The sequence below is a fragment of the Melitaea cinxia genome, chromosome 13 (genome assembly GCF_905220565.1).
Source record: "Melitaea cinxia chromosome 13, ilMelCinx1.1, whole genome shotgun sequence".
Lineage (NCBI taxonomy): Eukaryota > Metazoa > Arthropoda > Insecta > Lepidoptera > Nymphalidae > Melitaea > Melitaea cinxia.
In genome coordinates this window covers 10,868,522-10,891,421 of record NC_059406.1, presented here as the reverse complement: position 1 = coordinate 10,891,421, position 22,900 = coordinate 10,868,522, and the positions used below count along the sequence as shown (strand labels likewise).

General features: G+C 35.4%; 1 long non-coding RNA gene across 1 annotated transcript; it reads right to left on the bottom strand.

Annotated features, from left to right (window-relative positions):
• Positions 1 to 2,275: 2,275 nt before the first annotated feature.
• Positions 2,276 to 5,843, bottom strand: LOC123659166. The gene is made up of 2 exons (XR_006743989.1): positions 5,628 to 5,843; positions 2,276 to 2,438 (listed from the first exon to the last, which is right to left on the bottom strand). It is a non-coding gene; the product is annotated as an uncharacterized LOC123659166 (long non-coding RNA).
• Positions 5,844 to 22,900: the final 17,057 nt, after the last annotated feature.

The window sequence follows — 22,900 nt, the reverse complement described above, 5'->3', positions numbered from 1 at the left end:
GAGCGGCGGGGGACCGCTTCCCCCGGTACCCCACCTCCTTGGCCACCCTTCGCATGCCGCTGCCGTACATATTTTCTCCACTCGAATTTTTCGTCGACTATCTTTATGTTTGAGGAATACTTAGGCGAATCGGAGATATGCGCTCTAATAGATACGTATTATTTGGGAATTCTCTAGTGGCTTTGAGAGTACGGCGATGTAAAGCTACAGCTGTTTCGCAACTTGCATTACATGTTCGATTTGTATAAACATTGTTACTAAATGTGACGCATGAAATAAGTTTTAATACGAACGGCTTCTTTTGTTTCAAGTCACGCAGAAAACTTGCAATGGAATAGATGAGTCGGCAGTCGGCGACATCCTGGAATCGGACAAAGTTTGACAGATACTACTAAGCGAAAGTTTAGAGTAGATAGGTACCCAAGAAACAAGGATAGATGTACACCCACTTAGCTTTATTGTTTTAGCAAAGTTAAATAATAGGGCAATTTATGTCAGGTCTGGCAAGAAAAGAAAGCCGAGATAGGTGGAGTTACTGGGACACTTTGAGATTACGGACACACCTTAAGTGTGTCACTGGGCTTAAGGGTGTGCGGAGGCGTGCAAGAAATATTATGAGCTTATTTTCTGTTACATGGAACTCACTCGGTTATCCAATTGTTTTGGATATTGTAAAGGATTTACTCTGATCGTATTACTGAATAAAATAAGCTTATTATTCATCATACTATTCCTTGTCTATTCTTGAAGATACAACTATTTCGCTTCTGAACAATGCTATTATTGGACTAAGTAAAAACCACCTATAGATAGTAGAAACGTAAACACAGGCAGGTAAAGTTTTGATAAATTACTAGTAATGACAAGTTTAAAAATATTCCATTGTATTTATTATTTAAAAATGTTGTCTTTAAAGCCTGCGATAAAATTAAGATAAAGTAAGATGTAATTAAATATTACGCATTCTCGTCTACTCAGTCGTAGATACCTTATTCATGATCCGTAATAGGTACGAGACGATTATTATTGAGACGTAAAATGAGATTTTTACCTTTCTTGTCATTGGTCTAAGTTCCCGATGTTTTAGAACAGCGTTATGGGCACTAGTACCTACCTACTTCACTCTGATTAATTTATGTGTGTGTGTGTGTGTGTGTGTGTGTGTTTATGCGTGTTTTTGTAATAGTGTGTGAGTGTGTCGTGTGTATGTATATGTAATGTGTATGTAATATGTATGTATCTGTGTTTGTGGTTGAGAGTGCAGCCGTGACCAACAATAAAAAAAACCTCATTTTACCCACAAATATAGTCAGTGACCATTAAAGTTTAAAAGTTTATACGAAATAATTAATCGCATAGAAGAGGTCAGCATAAAAAATCTCTTATCACCATCCAAACGTTTAAATACATATGTGCTCATTTGGCACTATTGAAAGCCATTTTAACCTGAAGAAGAAGAAGAACGTTTAAATATCTTTAATGTCATAAAAATGGTGTATTAAATGTTTAAATCGTTTATTTTAATGTCAATAAATTAGTCATTATTATCATTACGCGATAATCGGCTGCCTCTGCACGATGCCAATGACTAACATTACAATAGACTCGAACGTAATCGCAAACAAACCGCAGTGAATAATGTGTAGCTACCCACTTTGTAGGTACCTACGTGCATATGTGTGTGCTTATGTGTTTAATGAAACAATCGACTCTCTGACACTTTAATATAACCGGATTGAGTATTACCCACTAAGGAGACAGTAACCGCAACTTCTGAGATTTACTTTAGTTTACAGTTTTTTTTCATACGAAAATGATTCAACAATAACAAGATGTACATTATCTATATATTAGCAACTTTATATTTTTCTCGTCACAAATTTTACTTAAGGCAATATAAATAACATTCATCTAGATAAAAAATACACGAGATACTTACTTAGGTAGGTACTTATTTTATTAATCCTCCGATGAACATAAAATTTAAATAATGATTAATTAAACTTACCAATATATCTAACATTCCAATTGTTTCTTGTTAAAATGTTTGCATAATTTGTTACAGCAAATAGGTACACACCACTCTTTAGTGGTTTTATTCATGGGAATGATTTATGAATGCCATAAAAGTATTCGTATGTCCCGTAATTTACGTAGCGTTTACAAAGTGGGAAGTAACGAGCCTTGACAAAAATCTTCACTCCTTAATTCTCGTCTCGACTTTGTTGTTTTTTTTTTTTCGTTCAAGAGAACGAAAAAAAAACAAAACTTAAGAAAGTATTCAATCCTTTTTGTTCAGCGAAGATAGTATGTTGCGCCTACAGAAGTGTGGGACAGGACTCCTTTACAATGGACTCGTTGTATTTTATGGCTCTTATCGTCCTTTCTTACTCTTCTCTTTTCACATTTTCTTTTATTTTTTATTTTGCCCCACTAAGCTACTCGATTACAGCGTTATATGAAAAAAAACAATAATCGTTAGTCCGGGTTTAAAGCGTAACTTCACAATGTGGTCTCCTAAAATAAAGTTTATCGTGTTTTCCCGTGGAATGGCTCCCTCGACGAGCGCGACGGCGGTTCGCCGTCGTCACGATACCAAATAAACAGCAATCAAGCGATATCGCGGGACGTCACCGGGTCGCACCCTAGGCACTATTTTATCACCACTGTCCAACGACAGGCGATTTCTTTTATCTATCTTAACCAACCGTAGGAAATTGATCTAAAATATCATATTGAGATAAGTTTGATAAGTGTTTATTTACAATTGGCACCAGTTTTAGCAGTAGGGTAGAAACAGTCTACAAAACTGAAAACCGATAAAGCTATGTTAAGGAGCCTTAAGACTTTTTAAATTGTCTAGGTCACGCAGAACGGTAAGATAACTAAAACTAATATTTAAATACAAAACGATAACCTGCGACAGCTAGAGGCAAAGTTGATTAGGAGTTAAACAGGTTGTTATTATCTGTACGTTATCACGCAGTTTTCCTCGTGGTAGCGATCAAAGATCACTCGGTTCATTACGACAATGTAAACAGGCGATTAATTGGCAAGTCAGCGGTCAGCGCAACAGATATAGCGATATCGCGCCCGACGCGGCGCCGCTCGCCGCACACGTAGCTCCGCTTGGACCTTTTATATTTAATTGCATTTTTATGTTTATTTACTTCACTTACATATTCTAAATTACCTAATGCCTATTACAAGTAAGAATGGCTTTAAAGTACGACTCAAATAGGTAATGTCGTTAATAGTAAGACTTTAAGGTAGTATTATAATGCAAAACACAATCTCGAATGCGTTACTTATCAACGGGTGGGCTTATAAATAACAGATTTTATTGTTGATTTTATCTTAAGAGATATATTTATCATTAGCAGGAAAAGCGGGGTATAATGTGTATATACATAAATAATACCTATTGTAAAATATAAACTTAAATTTTTTTCGTTTACTTTTTTTATTTAAAGCAAAAATAACGTTGCACAGTAGCAAGATTTCTTCGTGATATTTAGGTGGCGGGCTTACAGCGGCGCACACTTGCACGACGCAAACAAAACGAGCTGCATTATTAACCGGCGCGAACAATTAGTTGTATAACCCGGCCATTGTGCCAGCGCCAGGCTTTGAAACCGTCCCGTGATTCCCAGAAGGCACAGATTCCATTCCATTCTTCTTAAAGCCGTTTTTTTATTTGCAAATTAATGCTTAATGGTTGTTGAGATTGTTTTATATAGAAAACTAACTTTAGATATAATTTCTATGGCCTCGATCGCTTCGTTTATAAAGCGATGATGTGTGAAGTTAAATAGGTACAAATGTATTCGAGATCTCTGATCTGTTACGAGTACCTATACCTATCGATATTGTAAGTAATTGCTCTCTTACTATATACACGTATATTCTTGATATATTGCTTAGATTTTATCTCCCGGATTTCGTAATTACAATTGCTTGATTAGGTAGGTAGTGCTTTTGTAAATCAAAGCTAGATCGGAGCGGTGTTTTTGATTAGCGTTCAATTGAAACGAATGTATAGCTATTAGTTGAAGCGTTTCACTAAAAGTTATTATTAAATATACATTTTTTAATATTAAAATAATTAAAGCTACTTTGGTGCCTATTAAACCTACTAAAAATGCCAGCTATACTAAAATATATAACCCACAGAGTGGATTAAGCTCCAACCCTACTATTCATGGGGAAAGAGGTCTATACCCACCAGTGGGATTTTCAGGCTAAATCATCGATCGTGGTGCATATATCGGTTAATTTTTTACACGAAAATTATGACCAAATATTAATTTTAATAAATACTTTATTAAACAGATATGTATATAGGTATTATATAAAAAATAAAAATTAGTAGGTCAAGTAAGATAAGTTAAATGGCCCGGGACAAAAACAGCAGATAAGTAAACAGTAAAGTTATTCATAACTGCCTGACGTGCCATGGCCTCATACAGGCATACAACAAACAATCAACCTTATTTGAACAAACAATACCTATTTAAATAACGATGAAGGAGTAAAAGCATTTACGTTACGTTCCTGAGTACTTTACCACATAATAGATGGACATGAACTTTGTGCAAATTATAACGCGTGATTAAACAAAAATAAGTTGTTTATGAATCAACACCTTTTAATTTGAACTGACGCTGGCGTGACTGACATTCGTCCGACGTTAGATAGGTACAATAAATCTCTTACCATTATAATTCTTAACACGAACTAGTAGGTATAATTAATAAAAAATTATCGTTTGTTAATAGGCCAAAATTACATCAATATCCGTTTGATATTGATACATACATCATTGGTCTCCCGCTGACCCACGTCTATTTGGAAATTATCAGAATTAGAGTCGTCGTCATTAGAAAGTAGATAGAATTATTTTGGAATACCCACATTAAAAAAAATGAAGATAGTGTCGCTTATAAATGAATAACAGTAAGACACTATAAACGACTTTATTATAGTCACGAGTAGACATAACAATCTAATTACGTGCTTACAGTTAAATTATCTAAAAAATTATTATCTAAGATAATAAACAATTTTATTACACGATAATTACGCGGTACGTCACCAAATATATTAATTGCGAACGAGGTATTTATTAGCAGGGCGTCGGAGTCGTAAAGCATGTAGGTTTATTATTTCTTGGCGCGGTACCTACTTATTAATTTAACATTACAATTGCATATCCGACATTTGTGACCTGCCGTGGGCAAATCTACAGATTGAAAAAGCCGTTGTTAAATTCAAACGTAATAAACTTACTTCGTCGCCGATAATTTATTTTAAATTTAATTTAAATTTTCTCTCACTTTCTTACTTAATTATATTTACTACTACGTTATTTATCCTAAGTATTTCAACATTTGATATATGTAATTAATATATAAAGTATTAAGTTATTTCTTTTACTCTAAAAATTTTGAAGGTTCGAAGGAAGGTTTTGAAGTTTATAGGGTTCGAAGGAGTGACGTCATAATTTTTCGTTATTTATTCAACTCATCGTGTAGTTACTAAGTAGGTACCTATATCAAGATTACAGTGAAGTATGGCGGATGCACTAGTGTTGTTGTAAATCATTGCACGGAGTGGCGCGTACGTACCCTGTTTAGCGCGGTGTGGTGTGGTGTACGCAGCACAGTGAGTATAATAATGTTCGTGAAGGAATGCTATTTTAATGACCGCGGCATTGTTCGGCGGCGTGCGTCATCGTAGTTTAAGAGCTGCCCAACTATTTCACTTGATTCTCTCCTCTCGGTTCTCGGCTCGCTTAACTAGGCGATTGTTCAAGTTCATGCGCTCGCTCGCTAGCAGCTTGTGCACTAAAGGAGAATGATACGATTCCATACATTCTTGGGCCAAAATGTAATGAAATGAAAATGGTATCAATTAATGTATTTAGGCTTATTGATCCCTCGCTGAAAATTATCTATATTTTGGCTATCTGAGAGTGGAGTTTTTAGACTTTTTGTAAAAGTGAGGTTATGTTACAATGTCTATAAAAAAACCCGATCACTAAGTTCTTGTAGAACTAATGTTTGTTATATTTAGTGAAGAATGTTTGAAAACTCATTACAAATACTGATATACACTTGAAACCATAAATAAATATCAGGAATGGACTCAGAATGCATCGGAAAACAGTAAACACGAAACGAGTGACGGACACAGTATTATTGTTAGCCAGCTGTCAAGGCTGTCATAAAAAATATGATTTATTTTAAATCGATATGACATCGATAATTATAGTTTTTAATCGATATGACATCGATAAGTATAGTAGTTTATCAGATATTAATTGATATTTTCGATATTAATGTAACTTTATTTGAAATGCACTTTATTGTTTACAGCTTTAATTGTGCATCTAAATATCTTGAGTTAATTAACTAGTGCAAACATTTTCTTTTTGAATTCTGTAATCGATTATAATTGAATCGATACCCAAATAATTTGATGAAAACTATCTTTCTCAATTTTCTCCGCTTCCAGATTCAGAATCGATCTGATATTTTATATTTTAAAATAAAAAAATATGACCAATTTTTTAAACCATATCTCTACTCATTACATTTTGGCCCAAAAGTCGCCATCTCCTTTGTGCGGAGATTGATTTATTATTTGTATTCTTGTGACACCCACGTAACCGACACTTATATGTTTATTATATTAAATGCCCTTTACGAAATACAATGTAAAGCAATATATCTATTAAATTTGTATAGCAGTAGATAGTAACAGCTAATATGCTTCTTTACAGTGTATTTTTTTTAAATTGTCACTTCATTGTGGTACCTTACCTAACTAGGTAGGGTCTGTTATACCTTCTAAAATATTGGTCAATAAATATGAAATAAATACAATGCACGTGCGCACATGTTGCAATTTCCATTGCGGCACGGTGTAACCGCTAGCTTAGGTGCGAGGCGAGGCAAGACGAGGCGAGGCAGGCCTCAACAGCACCTAGCGGTAGGTATCATTAATTTTTTAGACAAGACGCCTGTTGAATAGGTAGCGATTGCGGCTACCGGAGAAGCATACTTTATCGGATGGCGGTCGACACAATACGCCTACGTCGATAGCTATCTTGCGTTCCACTGCCGTCGTCGTTCGCTTTTATTTCCTTTTGGACAGGTTTTTACCTTAGTCTTTTCTTCCACGAACAACGTGTCGGTTGGATACCGTTTTAATTGCTTTAGTTTAACAGCAATGACAATTTTTATGACAGGTATTCTTAGTTTAAATTTTTCCCTGATCCTCGGTAGGTACTTTAGATAACGTGCTGTGTTTAATAGGAGGGAGATATCCGTATAGAGTATAATAGTGCAGTGAACGTGAGCCACCCAAGAGCGCCGTTCATCGGAGCAGCAGGAAGTGCGAGCGCGTCGTGAGCCGCGACCCGCGACCTGCGACGTGCCATTAGCGCCGCGCATTCAATAATAATGAACGAGCCGCACCAAAATATCCCCTGTTTACACCCACTCGTTCGCTCGATCCGCTGCCGCACCGACCGACCGCATTTTATTTTTTCGCTGTCGCACATTTCGCCGTCATAGCTATTTCCACTCGAGGCATTATACTCGCGTACGTGTGTGAGTCAGTCCACGTGGACTGCTCCGTCGTCGTCGAGCGAAATCCGTCGAATACCGTGCTCCGATTGGCCAAAACGTTCGGATCGCTTATTAAGGGCGGAGTTACACGCGATTCGGCTCCGCTACTGGCTCAAGCGCAGCGCGGAGTCTTTCCGATTGGAGGAGGTGATTTTTATAAGCGCGGCAGTCCACGTGGACTCGTTTATCTATTCAGACGCCGGCGGCGCGGTCGCGGGGGGAGGCCGGGGGGTATACGGGCAATCAGTAAAGGCGGGAGGAATACGGCCATATTTATAAGAGCTGCGGGGATGCAATCACGAAGCGGCGCGGGGGTCGGCGGGTGTCCGGGGGGGAGGCGGCGGCCATTTTGAGGGCAGCTCTTTTTATTCGTTTTTCGCGCGGGGTGCGTCGGCGACGGGAGCGCGGCGTGCGCTAATTGCGGGGGTAATGAGGGCGCTCCACTCGACTCGCTCACTCTATTAAACTCGCTCGCTATCGACTGCCTTATTGATTTGTCCTTAATCGAACCGCGGCGGAGCGGTGAGACACGGCTCGGCGTAGTGTAAACAAAGCGCCTCGGCCGCGGCACCGCTACATCCGTGCAAATTGAATTGCAATGATTGGAAGCAGCGGCCACCGCAATCACTATCGACACCGGCGCAACACTACACGGTTACGCAACTACACGCTGCCCGCTGCTTCGACTGCTCCAATCGCCCTGAACCTGTTAGAATGCTATTTTAACGCATTGACACCGTAACCCGCATGCCTCAAAGAAAAGAAGCGTTTAAATCGTTTAATTTCGATCGTTCAATCGGTTTTATTTGACTTTGATTTATAATTTACTGGAAGAAAACCGATCCATTAAATCCTTGATAAATAAAATTGTCTTTTTTTTTCATTTTAGATAAAATGCCGGAGTAGTTCTGAGGCTTTATTATCGCTATAAAGATGAATTATAAGTTTACAACTAATAATTAAACTTATCTAGTGTTTCATATTTAATTGGTAAAACCAAGTACTTGTAGGCTCCAAGTAGGTACTTATAAATATCGTCAAGGTATTTAATATAAAATTCAGTTGATTGATTTCGCTGTAATAAGCCTACTAAACTTTACAAAATTATCCTATCTGCGTTTAATAAAAAATATTCACCTTTCTCTATCAAACAGGTAGCTAACATATAATAAAACAGTAAATCACTATTAAAAGCTTAAATAGGTAAGATACAAAACATAGGTAGGTGAACTTTGAAATGTTTAGTCTCAGATGATTTTTTTTTTATACTTTAATAGGTATTTACTGATCAATCATAACACATTAGTGCCAATTAGTTTCAAAATTAGTTTAATTGAAATAGGTATAGCTAGATAAAATTGTAATGTGACGACGTCTATACATGAGTAACATTTATTGATTCATTTTTATTTTTGTCTGTCTATGCGTTTTTTCTCGAATCACTCAAAACTTACAGTACGAAATTGGAAGGATAATATGACATTAGTTTCATCTTAACTATCATCCATCTAGAAGCAGAGTTATTACTCCGTAAACACTTAGGTACAGTAAAATCGTAGCGAAGTCGTTTTAAATGCACATAATTCACGAATGCAACCGCGGAGCATAATTAGTTAAAAATAAACGTATCTTTGATATCTGAGAAGGTCTTTAATTAATTTAAGTAAGTATCTCCTTCCTCTAAAACCAATTTTAATTATAGTAAAAATATGATAATGCACTTTTAGAACTTGTAATAATTCTCTCTTTCTCTCCTACCTACCCGAGCAAAAACTAAAACGACAAGATGTACTTTAGTTTAATTTACAAATGTTATTGTTTATTCAGAACATGTTCTATTTTTGCTCGAATATCTCTAAATTCGATATTTTTTTTGAGCTTAGTCAACGGCCTTGACACAGACATGCGAGCGCCGTATCTGATTGGAGATCAGATAAATGAGAACAGTGTGACATTAAGATATGTTTTTATGCGTTACGTTAAACATACTAACCACTCATTCTTCTATTTTCTTTTGTTGCGATGTTTTGTGGGTGCGTGTACCGGTACCGGGTATGCGTATTTAGCTATTTTGACTGTATTAATTTCATAGTTACCTATAGGTATGTCATATAAAGAGAGTAATAAATATTTTAACTAGACTTACCAAGTTTTTGAGAATAATAGGTACCTACTTAAATAAGTTCAAACTCTCATCATGTCAAAGCAATTATTATCCTATCTAACTGAACTACAAATAATCATAAAATCGATTTAATTATTTAACCTAGGTAGATTAAATTAGCTAATAATGTATTCTGATTACTGACTAGATTATTTCACCAATTAATTAATTTATTAAATTCTAATACGTAAGCCTAGATCCTTTCCTCTATTCTTTAGTACATTTAATGACTGAACAATGTGTTGTCGTGTACAAGTTATATAGAAGCGTGAAAGGCGCAATACGAGCCCACATATTAAGCGGGCGAATGCATGCGAATGGTTAAAGGGCTCGTCGGCTCGGCATGCGGCGCACAAGCGGTCCAACGCATGCGAATAATAAATGCATGCCGAGCCACGAATACAAGTGGCTAGTGGTAGTGGTGTAGGGCATGTGAATAACAAGATGCGAGCTAAATGAGGACGGTTTCTAGAATGCATAGTATTGTGGTGAATCGTTTTTTCTTCTTTAATTTTTTTTCTTGTGTTATTCTTATGATAGGTAGAGTCATATGTCTGGATGTTTATCCAATTTTAGTATTGAGTTTGCAACACAAATAGCAATACATAGGTACTGTAACATGGCTGTTATTTTTACATAATTTTTTTTAAGTAAGTATAGTTAAAAAATAACAAAAAGAAACGCAATTGGTACATTTTATGTGTAAAAAAGATCTACAATTATAAGTAGCGTAGTATGGGTATAACACGTATGATAAAAGGTATTATTTTGTCATTTAATCGATTAGGTATGTAAAATAAATAGCTCACTGGTTATCTGTTAAAGTAGCTAAAAATAAATGTTTTACATATCTCATACCGATTTGATAATTTAGTTGCAGAACTAATTATTAAATAGGCAAATTATCATTTTCACTAAAGAAGAAGTTGATTATTTTTAGCGGATAGATTATGATTATGATAATAATAATAATTATGTTGAAGCTTGTAGTTCAGATAACAAGTGTTGATTGCCTAAGTAAGTATTGATTACATATTTGTTTTTTAACTTATCTACCTGCACTTAAATACTTAGGTATATAGGTATCTAATATCTACATGCTTATGAAGTAAATAACGATCTTAAATATACCATGGATAATATATGATGTTTTTATGTTATTACTTATCATGTTATCAAGAGACTGATTTATTTCTATCTTTATAAAAAATAAAACTAAAATTGTTCATGAGATTATTTCGTGACAAAAGTTTAATTTTCAAATTATCTAAAATATTGTAACCAACAGTTGTTTAAAGGAAAGTTACTGATACAATTACCCCTAGATACCTATGTATTTTTTCAGAAAGACGATTTAAAAAAATGTCCATGTTATCTAGATAGTAACGTATTTAAAATAAAAATTGATAAAAGATAGCTATTTTTAATAACATATTTTAATTAATTTTTATAGTTCTTTCTACTGTTCATAGTGAAATAATTATCAGTTATAGATAAATACTGATGTAAAGTGTAACTTAAATAATAAATTCATTTTCTTAAATATAATTGATCAAATGTCTTATTTTAAAAATTACAAAACTCGTAGTGGTCATTTTTGCATTCTTTATCTTCTGTATTAAGTACACAGACACTTTTTCCCACAAAGTTCTTTTATTTACGGAACGATCTATTTACAGCTAAGTCCATAACCACCAACTCACTAACATTCCGTACTAATAACTACAAAGCGCACCGTGGGCGCAACTGTGTCAATTGTGAGCAATTGTGTCGCGTCATTGTCTCGACGTCACGCCGCGGTTCATTGTTTCTGTTTCTAGTTTACCCACTCGTTTATACTCTATAACGATTGATATTTACAACAAAGCCTCTCTATATGTCTCCGAGCGTGTAGTTACAGGATTTAGGACCGTGTCAATATATTTTAATCTAGAAATTAAATTGTGTGTCTGAACAATAGGATTTCCAACATAGGCAGTGATGAAGTTTTCAAAACTTGTTCGCACGAATGACTGCGTCATTTCTTTTTGAGTATGATATTTAAAAGTATGATTAAAAATATTAAAGTACTATAACAAAATTTTTTGTTATGTTATTTTAAAATAAGTGCTAATGATAATAATAAATTCTTTATTTTATTATAAGTATTTGATTGTAGACATTTGTATGTAAGTTTATTATACATCTACACCACCTACCCAATTTAGATAATAACTTTCCTTTCTATGTATGGGTTGTCTGGAAGAAATGGCTAATTAGCCATAAGTCCGCCCATTGTACTTCACTGTCTGTAACTATCTTTATGCTTTGTTTGTAATATATTTGTGGTGTACAATAAAGTATAAAATAAAATAAATAAATAATAATAAATAAAATAAAGAGCTTAAATCCCAAGTTCTATTTATTTAAATTGATTACAACCTAGCCATATAGGTAGGTACACTCCTGAGGTATAATGATTATTATCTAGTCGTAGTGGCAGAACCTAATAGTTTTAAGTGTTCATAGATCTCGTCATGTTTACGATCTGCTCTACCGACACCAATAAATTCGGAAACTTTATGAATGTTATGATGCGTGTTACTAACGGTAAGATTAACTAGCGAGGCATTTTATATTTATAGACAACGAGCCATTAGGATTGTAGAAGAATTAATGGTGAAATCATTAGGTAGGTATAACTTTGAACACATAATTTGTTTAACCTACTTGCTAACAATTTCGTATGTAACAATCGTTGCCTAATTTCTATTCAAGTTGAGCAAATATAATAGTGTTTCTCAGCAGTTCCACAGTCAAGTGTAACAATTCGGTTCATTCAATAGGCAGAGAATAGGGTAGCGAGTTTGAGACTAGTGAGCGGCGACAATAGAACGAGACGCGACGGGCGAACGATATGAAATTTCATTAACGAGGGTCGGCGGCTCGGCGCACCACTCCACAAGACGGCGGGCAAACAGCGCGCGTGAACCCACGAATAATTCACACGCGAGCCCTACAAATAACGCTGCGACCCCGCGCCCCGCCGCCCGTTCCTGCTACCCGCAAACTGAGTTATTTATCGCCCCCTCCGCCCTCGCCGCGGGGACAGGAAATACCCGCACGTATTTTTACTAGCGGCTGAGCAGAGCGCGAAACCTAGCGACATCTCTCGGGGGGCGAGCGCAAAGGAAGAGCGCTATCAACCGACAGCGAGTTCCACACCACTTGACTGCCTTTTGCAGACTTATAAATATCAAATTCAAATCCAAAATATATTTTTTTGAGAAGGCGATCCTACCTTTAAGTAGGTACTTACCTATCCAATTTTCCAATTTGTTACGATTAAGCCGAGTTACAACTTACCTTAAAGACTATTAACGTACAAATAAGTAGGTACATTTAAGTTAAAATCGCATAATACCTATAGGTACTTCAAATTACAGCATGCGAGGACAAACTACTTAATAATCCAAATAAAATCAATCGATAGTAGTTTTCTTAAATTTTGTTAATGTTCGATTGATAGTAGGTAAAATCAGTAGATATTTAGTAAAACTTTTTGTCCCGGCGGGCGACAATTTGAATTTCTTATATAATTGTATTATTTATTAATGCATTAAAAATCAGTAGGTAGTTTATTAAAGTATCGAATGGAATATAACAGGCACACGGTGCACTGAATACACTTTAACTAAATTGTAACGCTTGTTTTTCCCTTTTTAGTGATTATTTGTAACAGTCGACTTTTTTTTAATACTTAGTTAATTTTTTAAGTATAGTTTTATAACATTTTAATATTTTTTCAATAATCAAAATGTAGAAAATTTAAATTAGAGGTAGATAATTAATCCGTTCTACCTAATGCATTAAAAATCAGTCAATCGTCAGACTTTACTGACTGCGTAAGCTGCCGAATTGAGTCTACCGATAAATCATGATAGATGGAGATATAACTGAAGTTTTCATTCAAGAGCTATACGTAAGAACACTGTATTGATAACATTAAGTACTTCATTATCTGAGCTCGCATCTCGAATGTAGGTACTTGTCACTTTCCGTCTTATCAATTAACGATTGCGCTCGACGGCGCGGCTACATTGTACCTCTAATGTTAGTCGACTAATAGACGTGTGTCATTATAACACATACGAGTAATAGTTGATAGTAACATAATAGCGTAAAACGTGTTTTTCAATAACATTCGCACTTCGAAACTCGAGTATGTCGAACCTGTTCGACATTTTAATAAGCGGTTAAATTAATGTTCTAATTACTTATCGAACTTCGAAATTGAGGATGTTGCTAATTAAGAACATTATTTATTCTGTGTACAAGAAAAAACTACGATGATAGTAACTACATGCTAATTTTATTAAATTTCTACCGGCTCGTATTAGCGGCTCTATCTATTTTAATAGAGACTTACATTTTCGATACACGTTTGTAACGAACAAGATGTGATAGGTTATATATCTACTACGTAGTTAGTAAGTGATAAAACAAGCCGTTTAACTTTCATAATATGATTTACATTAAAAGGTACCCTCAGTTATAATCTTATAATTAGGTATATTATTTATTGTAATCTTCGTCAATAATTTGATAATTCTGATATTAGATAAGTTATGAAACTATTCAATATATATATATATTTTTTTTTTCACGTTTTTATGCATTTTAAATATTTTTAAAGATAAAAAAGCTTAGCTCTGTTGACAAGACGTAGGTAGTTGGTAGAAAACAAGTCAGACAGTGCGGCAATGGGTAGGTACGTGACTACACTTGGGAGCGTTCATGGAACACTTTCCCATAACCGACCGCAGGACACGATGATTGCAGTTAGCTATTTGATATGACATGATTGTGTACAACATTTTATGACTCATAAACCTATGATTAAGAAAATGCAGTTTTATCTAACGAGTATCTATTACTACCTGGATTGCAAGGTAAAGTTCATTTTTGTCAAAGAGACCCTTTTAAAATAAAAAACGAACTTAAAATTGAAAAATAAAGGTTATTATGCGTGATGTATTGTGAGTGAAGATTAAGTAGGTACTTATTATTTTCTATGTGCATTAAGCATTTTAATAAAGCAACGTGTTTGCAAAGTCATTACTTTCTAATCGGCGGCACCCAGTACGATAATACTTATTAAACGTTTGAACATTATGGATTTTATTCTACCCATAAATTGTTTGAACCTGCGGCAAAATTAAAGTTTGACTCACGTTTATTATATGCGCAGGTGTGACGTGTAATTACCTAGCTATTAAATGGGTATTTAAAAACTTCTCCATCAATAATCTATCCAATCTTTATCTTAGAAATTAGAATAATGCGTAAATTATGTACCTACCTACACATGGTACCTTTTTTATATAATTAGATCGGCAAAAAAGCGTACGGCTCACCTGATGGTAAGCGATTACCGTAGCTTATAGACGTCCGCAACACCAGAAGCGTCACAATCGCGTTGCCGATTCTATTCCTAATCCTCTCCAGGAGCTCTGGTCATCTTACCCACCAACAGGAACACAACACTGCTTGAATTCAGTATTATGTAGCTGTGGTCTTCTGTAAGGTCGAGGTACTACCCCAGTCGCCCACCGCTCCATATTTTGAGCAAGAAATTTCTTGCTGTGCCCCAGTTACCTATCTTTAACAGAAAATCTTTTACGCACCCGTATGTAGATATATAGTTATGTATGTAATAGATGATTATTATTCTATTTAAAAAAAGTCAATATTTAGGTACTAAATTCAAATTTACAATAATTTTGCACAGTTTTTTTAAGAATAACTTAGCTCTAAACACATTTATCACTGTTGGAGTTTAGAAGTGTAAGATGTCGAGTGTCTTACGATAAGAAGCAAGTATGGGACTGCAACTGTGTCAATTGTAAGCAATTGTTGCCAGAGCCTTATTGTCTCGACTCGTTGACGAGCGAGGAGCTACTGCGGGTCGTCGGGCCAACAATTGAGTTGTTTGTTCAATTCACAAAACCAACTTCTTCACAAAGCATCTGAGTTATATGCGCCTAATGACGCATGGAGGACTCTTATCCTTGTTATAGAAGTCGTAAACTTTACTGCCATATTGCCGCTGAACTATTACGTCATGCGCGATAAACGAGCCCACATTAGTAAACTCGAAAAGTACTCATACGAAATGTTCCCAACGATGTTCCAATCTATAATATATTCAAACAAAAAAAAAATACAGTTGAACTGAGAACCCCTTCCTTGAAAGTCGGTTAAAAACAGAAAAATATTTTGCGAAAAAATACACACGTAAACCTACGTCACGTTAGTAGCTGAATCTATATGACAGTATTTATTAATTTTTTATTTCAAATGCTTCGTAGACAAATCTTTACAACTAATAGATTACAAACCAAACCGAGGCTCCTCCGTCGTAGCATGTGGACTGTACAGTGTAGGTACTCTATGCGCGGTGAGTAAGAGCTCAACAAAGTCTGGAGTTACTGCAAAACTACGTAGTGTCAGCTCAGCGTTTCTGAGCGCAGATGATTTACTTTAGCAATAAAACACACAAACTGTTATACTTTTGTTCGAACTTCTACCCCGGGAACACGAAATCTAACAATAATAAGATCGTAGATAACTCAACATTAAAACATCAGTGAGAGTTTCAAGGCAATAGGAACTTTCTTATATAGTTTTTGTTTCATGTCTTCGTACGTGTTTGTTAGCGACTTTGGTCAGCTTATGGACTTGGGTGTTATATAGATATTATAACGGGAAATCCAAATCGTTAATTTAAACAAGGAAAAAAACATATTTTGTCATTAATATGGATCTGGAACGATTGGTTTATTTTTGAGGATATTCTTGTATGTCTCAATATTATGTCAATTTAATGTTTAAAATAAATACTTATAAATACAAATATAGCCTTGTATTGTGTAGTGTAGTGGTAGGTATAATTGTAGAAAAGGTACGGCTTAATTAATATGTTTTCAGACTACTCTGCACAATGTGAGTCATTGTTTAAGTTCAGAAGCTGTAATATCACTATTTGCGGTTAACACTAGTTGCTTTGCGTGTCAATTAGTGGCTTTAATTTAATAAATGTGCGCCCAACGGAAATCCATTTAGAGATTACGCCAAGGTTAACTGTAGTAGAAAATTTAGTAATAGGTACCTATTTTGTGCCTATTTCGATAGGAATCGCTGGATCGTATTCAGTAGGTATGTAGGTTAAGTGGCGCGCGTTAAGGTTATCGAAACAATCGTAATAAATTAAAAACAAAATCCGTGCTCCCGGTGTAGAGTGGCGAGCGGCGAGGGCGTCGGAGCGCGGTAGCGGCTCACCCCCATTTTTTGCGGGTAGGTAACGTGCTCGGTGACACCTCGCGCGGGTCAAGTGCGGGCGCGGTCGGGGCGAGGGGAGCGCTAATTCCGTGCGCGTGACCGCACCCCCGCGCGCCCATTTCCCTTTGTCGTCCTCCTCGTTTTCCCGCCGGATTTGCGTTCATGCAGTAAAATAAAAAGGGCGATTTGGCGCCCTCCATCGCTGTTGCCCGATTAGCGGCGCCCGGGGAAATTAAAAGTATTTTATTCCAGCATTTATTCCCTTTTTGTTTGTGTTGAATAATGTGAGCGCCGTGCGGTGTGTCCGACACGCGCGCCTTCGTATGACAGATAGAGCATATTGATAGCCGTGTAGGTGGGCACGTTATCGGGAGGTGTTCACTCTTCCATTGCGGGTTACAGAGTATGTAATAAACTTGACATCATTTATTTTAATATGTACGATTTTTATTTTTGTGTTACCCACAATTAGGAATTCTAAACATTTTTGAATATCATATCAAAAATTGACCGCTCCAGCGGGATTCGAACCCGCGGTATGTCGAGGACGCGGGTTCGAATCCCGCTGGAGCGGTCAATTTTTGATATGATATTCAAAAATCATTTATTTTGATTATTCAATTTGATTTTATCTCATCATAACAGTTTGTTTATAAAAGTTGATAAGTTGTCGTATTTAGTACTTTAAAGCTAAGTAGGTTTTATGTTTTTAGTAAGTAAATAAAATTTACTAGACCGTTGGCACAGTTTGCAGTGACCCTGCTTCCTGCTCCGGAGGTAGTGGGTTCGATTCTCGCCTCGAGCCTGGGTGTGATACATACGAATTTGTTTTTATATAAGTATTGTTTATACTTAGGCATTTATCTAATGTATATATATATATATATATATATCTAGCTTTATCAGACAGCAGTTACCTACCTATAACGCAATCATTAAGTTGCTTACTGTAGGAACAGACGACCATATTATAAATTAAATACGTATTTATTTCATAGGTATTAGGCACTTACTTCATAAAAAAAGTGTTACAAATTTGTTTGTGTATCTACTTATTTAATTCCTTAAATAAAGAGATATGGGCATATACCTAACCTAAGTTTATTAAATCGTAATTCAAGTTATTATTATTATTTCTTTACATCCCCATACAACTTTAAGCCCCTTCCTTAATCTCGGATTCGAGCAAGAAATTAAGTTCATTAGTTTGCGTATTGCACCCCTGTAGCCCCCTAACTCTCCGAGGGACGTTGGTACTGATTTTTCTCATTTATCCGCGTCGCTTCGTCGGATCAAATTCAGATAGATACCATTAACAACGTTTCACTTTCCGTCAAATTATATTAAAGTAGGAAAGTATTTAGTTTCGGTTTGTCTCTCGTTCCCACCGCGCCACCAGTGGAAATCATTCTAAGAAATATTATTATATTTAGGCAACTTTGAGCACATAAACAACATTTATTATTTAATTATAAAATTATAATTATGTTTATTTACTTTAAATTTTCCGCAATAATTGTTTTTGCTATCAAATAATGTTATTAACAGCTTTATTATAATTAACAAGTAAATACGTTTTATTCATTAAAATTATTTATTTTCCTTTATACCTAACTATAATAACACGTACAATAGGCCACTTAAGTTCAAACAATACGTATAACGTGTTCATTTATAATTAAATTTTGTATGCCATTTAGAAAAAAATTCTTTACGGAGGGGTCAGATGTGATTTTACACAGGAAAGGACTGCCGCATGTGTTCAAACAAAACAGCCCTTCGTGTATTTTTGCATCGCTCGAACAAATAGCAGAGATTACTTGCGAGCACGTTTGTTTAATATGCTAAGTATATTTATAAATTGGTCTAAGTATAATATTTCTGTGTTTACTCTTCTTATGTACATTTGTTTTATGACCCTTTAAATTTTATGTAATACTTTTAGGTAAATAGGTAAATATTTCGCAGGGGCTTTGACCACCAGAGTAGGTACCTATATAGAGTTAAGTGCAGGAATTACTATTTTCCTTTATAATGTATAATATAGCTTGCCTATAGCTATAGAATAATTTGATAATGTAGTAGGTAGATAACTAGGTAGGTACCGACACGCTAGAATAATTTTTTAAGTCCTTTGGTTCGACCAAATAATTCAACAAAAAGGTATTTTGCTCAGGTAAGTCAGCCTACCTCATACTAGTATAATCGAGCAAGGTAAAAGTTAAATAAAATAGACATGCATTAGAGACAAATAGATTTACATTTTAGGATTTGATTTACAAAGTTATCAGTTGCAGGATTTTTTACAATCGTCATAAACAGGTCGTTATCGATGGTCAGTTAGGGTGACTAAAAAATAATCTTGTACTAGCCACATTTTTTAGTCATTGTAATCGTAACCGTTTAAACATTACGTAACTGTTTAAATATTTTACTCCTTTAGACATTAGTCTTAAGGAGCAAAATGTTTAAAAACTCAATTTAATTTATCAGCGTCAGGAGTCAATACCAAAAAAGAATTAAAAGTAATTGTAAGTCTTGAATATGGAGTCGCGAATCATAGGACTCAAAAGTAAAATCTGATGCCGTTTAACGAGTTTAAAAAGCAAATAGAGCGCAGTGTCACGGCTGGCCCTTTAGAAATGTCACGTGAGCAGGGGCGCCCTAATATTTCCGCAGCTACCCCAACGATCCCTTTCATTGAATCAAAAATACCTATAATCACGATCTAGTCGAAGTGTTCAAAGGACCCCACTTTATTACCGCTCGTTTGTTATTTTTTCTCCGTAAAGAAGTTAAATTGTTTTTATAAAAGTATAATCTTCATCCCCTTACTTGCTCTATACTAGGTTTGTTTATATGTATAGATGACCAAATCATGTAAAGTAATAAGACAATGCTGTTTGTGTAGGTATATATGATCACTAATATTGAATTGATAAATAGGTTTCCTACGTCAGTAAGTAACTCAATAATTCTTCTTATACCTAGTTACACGTAAAATTTTGTAGATAGGTATATAGAAAGGTATTCGAGATGTAGGTACATTTTATTCGTACTAAGCAAATATTTTGCTTAGTGTATGAGTGGATCGGTGTTTATTTTCATATTGATTCGTCGGTGAGACGCCCACATCGAACAAACAAAAAGCGTAATATTGCAAACATCGAAAGCGCGGCGCGGCCGCATGCACCTCGCATCGCTATGAAAACGTCGTGCCTCAGCACAACAGTTGACTCGGAACAGCCATACACACACGTACCGTATACGCCGAACTTACTACAATAAAGGCGGGCGAGCGCAGCGGGGTGGGCAGGGGGAGCGCTGTGCGAGACGATGCAGTTTGCACCGCGGCCTCTTCCAACCTTCATCAACTTGCGCCCGTGTTCTTGGGAATCGTTTTAAATTCAAGAGCCGCAGAGCACTTCGCGAGCGACAACCTGCCTTATTTACAAGCCTTACGTACGAAAATGACATCGGTAGATGCCATAAGTCATTTCGAAAACAACCACGTAGACACGATCGCGAAACTTGAAACCCTAGGCGAGCCACGGAAAGTTGAGAATCGCATAAATAATTCAAAAACAGCAGGCGACCTGGGTGTGAGTGCGGAGGTGAGAAATACATTAGTGGTACCGTTTTCCATTGGTCGTTGCTCCTGTGTTGATATTAAGCAGTCCACGTGGACTGTTCCGCGGTTGCTTGTCTCGTTTTTTTCGGCGGGTGGCTCGCTATCCATCCCATTCTAATCTACAACGAAACGTGGAATGTCATGTCCGGAGTCGTTCAGAAAGTCGTGAGCGTGCATCGTGCTTCGAACTTCATCCTTATCGCTAAAGAGATTATGTTTAAGCAGGTGGACTTTAGAATATAGGTCGAACACCCCTACCTTAAGGCTTATATTTGTATGGAACTGTTTTGTGTTTATTATTTTTTGAATAACGACTATTGATAAGCATTTTTAAGTCAATTAAGGTTGTAAGCTAAAAGCGGTTGTTGCTACATTTAAATTATCGTCCGGCATTCAAATAACGCCATTTTTTCGTGTCGGCACGATTTTATTTATAGTTATGTGTTATGGTGAATATAATAATGCAGTGTGGGAGATATGATACATCCCATATCGAATCAAATATAGGGTACATTTTGTTATGGTTCAATAAATTAATGCGTATGGATAAAAGATTCTTAAGCTTTTCAATTTTATTAATTTTACGTAGTTATTACATTACATTAAAATTACAATTTGATCAATTAAAATATAATTATTCTTGATAAATAACTTTGGTAAATGTAATGATTATGGATAAGTTCTTATTTTCTAACATCGATCATATTATGAGATGGTAAAAATTGCTCCATATTTCTATAATTTTTTTGTGAAAACAATCATATATTTTTGAACATATATTACCTTTTTTTTATCATAGGTATATAATATTATCTTTTTTATGATATGAGCTTAACGTCTTGCACCATCTTGTTAATTTTATTCAATAGTTGTTTTTTAGCTTTATAATAACTTTGTACGATGTCTTGTGCTGCCATCTATATAAACTTTTAAAATCAACATCGTGCTATTATGTTGCCGAATTTATGTCATGTAAAACGTTATCTTTAACGGCGTTCTTTAGAAACTCGAGAGATGGCGCTGTTACACAGTAAAGTTCAACAAAAATAAAAAACATTTTATGAATATAGGTCAACACACACATTTAAACACTACTAAATATATTTTTTTAACGTTTTATTTATTTTTACTTTTTTGCTGAACTAAACTATTTTGTCACCGACCCCCAAACAATGCGCAAAGCGATATCCACTATTCGCCGAGTAGTCCATCATACCTACCTATATACCTAATTAAGCTTATTAAGGCTCACAAATATGTACACCTGCAGAAAATTCCAAATAAAAAACGATGATTTGTATGGGAGGTTATTGTAAGCTATTGTGTGTTTGAAACAGAGATTTTAGGTTAGTTACAGAGAGTTCGTATTTTTAACCGACTTCCAAAAAAGGAGGAGGTTCTCAATTCGATTGTATTTTTTTTTTATATATGTTACATCAGAACTTTTGACCGGGTGGACCGATTTCGATAATTTTTTTTTAATCGAAAGGTGGTGTGTGTCAATTAGTCCCATTTAAATTTATTTGAGATCTAACAACTACTTTTCGAGTTATATCTAATAATGCATTTTTACTTGACGCTTTTTTCGTCGAACTACGTTGTATTATACCGCATAACTTTCTACTGGATGTACCGATTTTGATAATTCTTTTTTTCTTGGAAAGGGGATATCCCTAGTTTGATACCATGATAAGGAAACCAGAATCTAATGATGGAATCCCAGAGAAATCGAGGAAACTCTGGGAAAGCTGACGTTTATCATGTGGTCACATATAAATTTTATCGAGATCTGATAACTACTTTTTGAGTAATTTTTGATAACGCGTAGTTACTTGACTATTTTTTCGTCGATCTACGTTGTATTACTCGTCGATGAAATTGAAGTCGGTTTTTTTTCGTTTGTCTGCAAACACAATTATATTCATATAGAAATTCAAGGTAAGATTTTACATATTTACATTAATTACTAGCGTTCGCCTGCGGCTACGCTCACGTAGATTAATTTAATTTACAAAAAGAGGTAAAGTGGTACTATGGAGTGTAAAAGAAAGGAGCACTGTCTTTGCGTATCAGAGTTTCCGTGCAGTCACTAAATAGGAGACGCAACTGTAGCACGAAGATAATTTTCAAATAAAGCGCAAGAATAAGGAG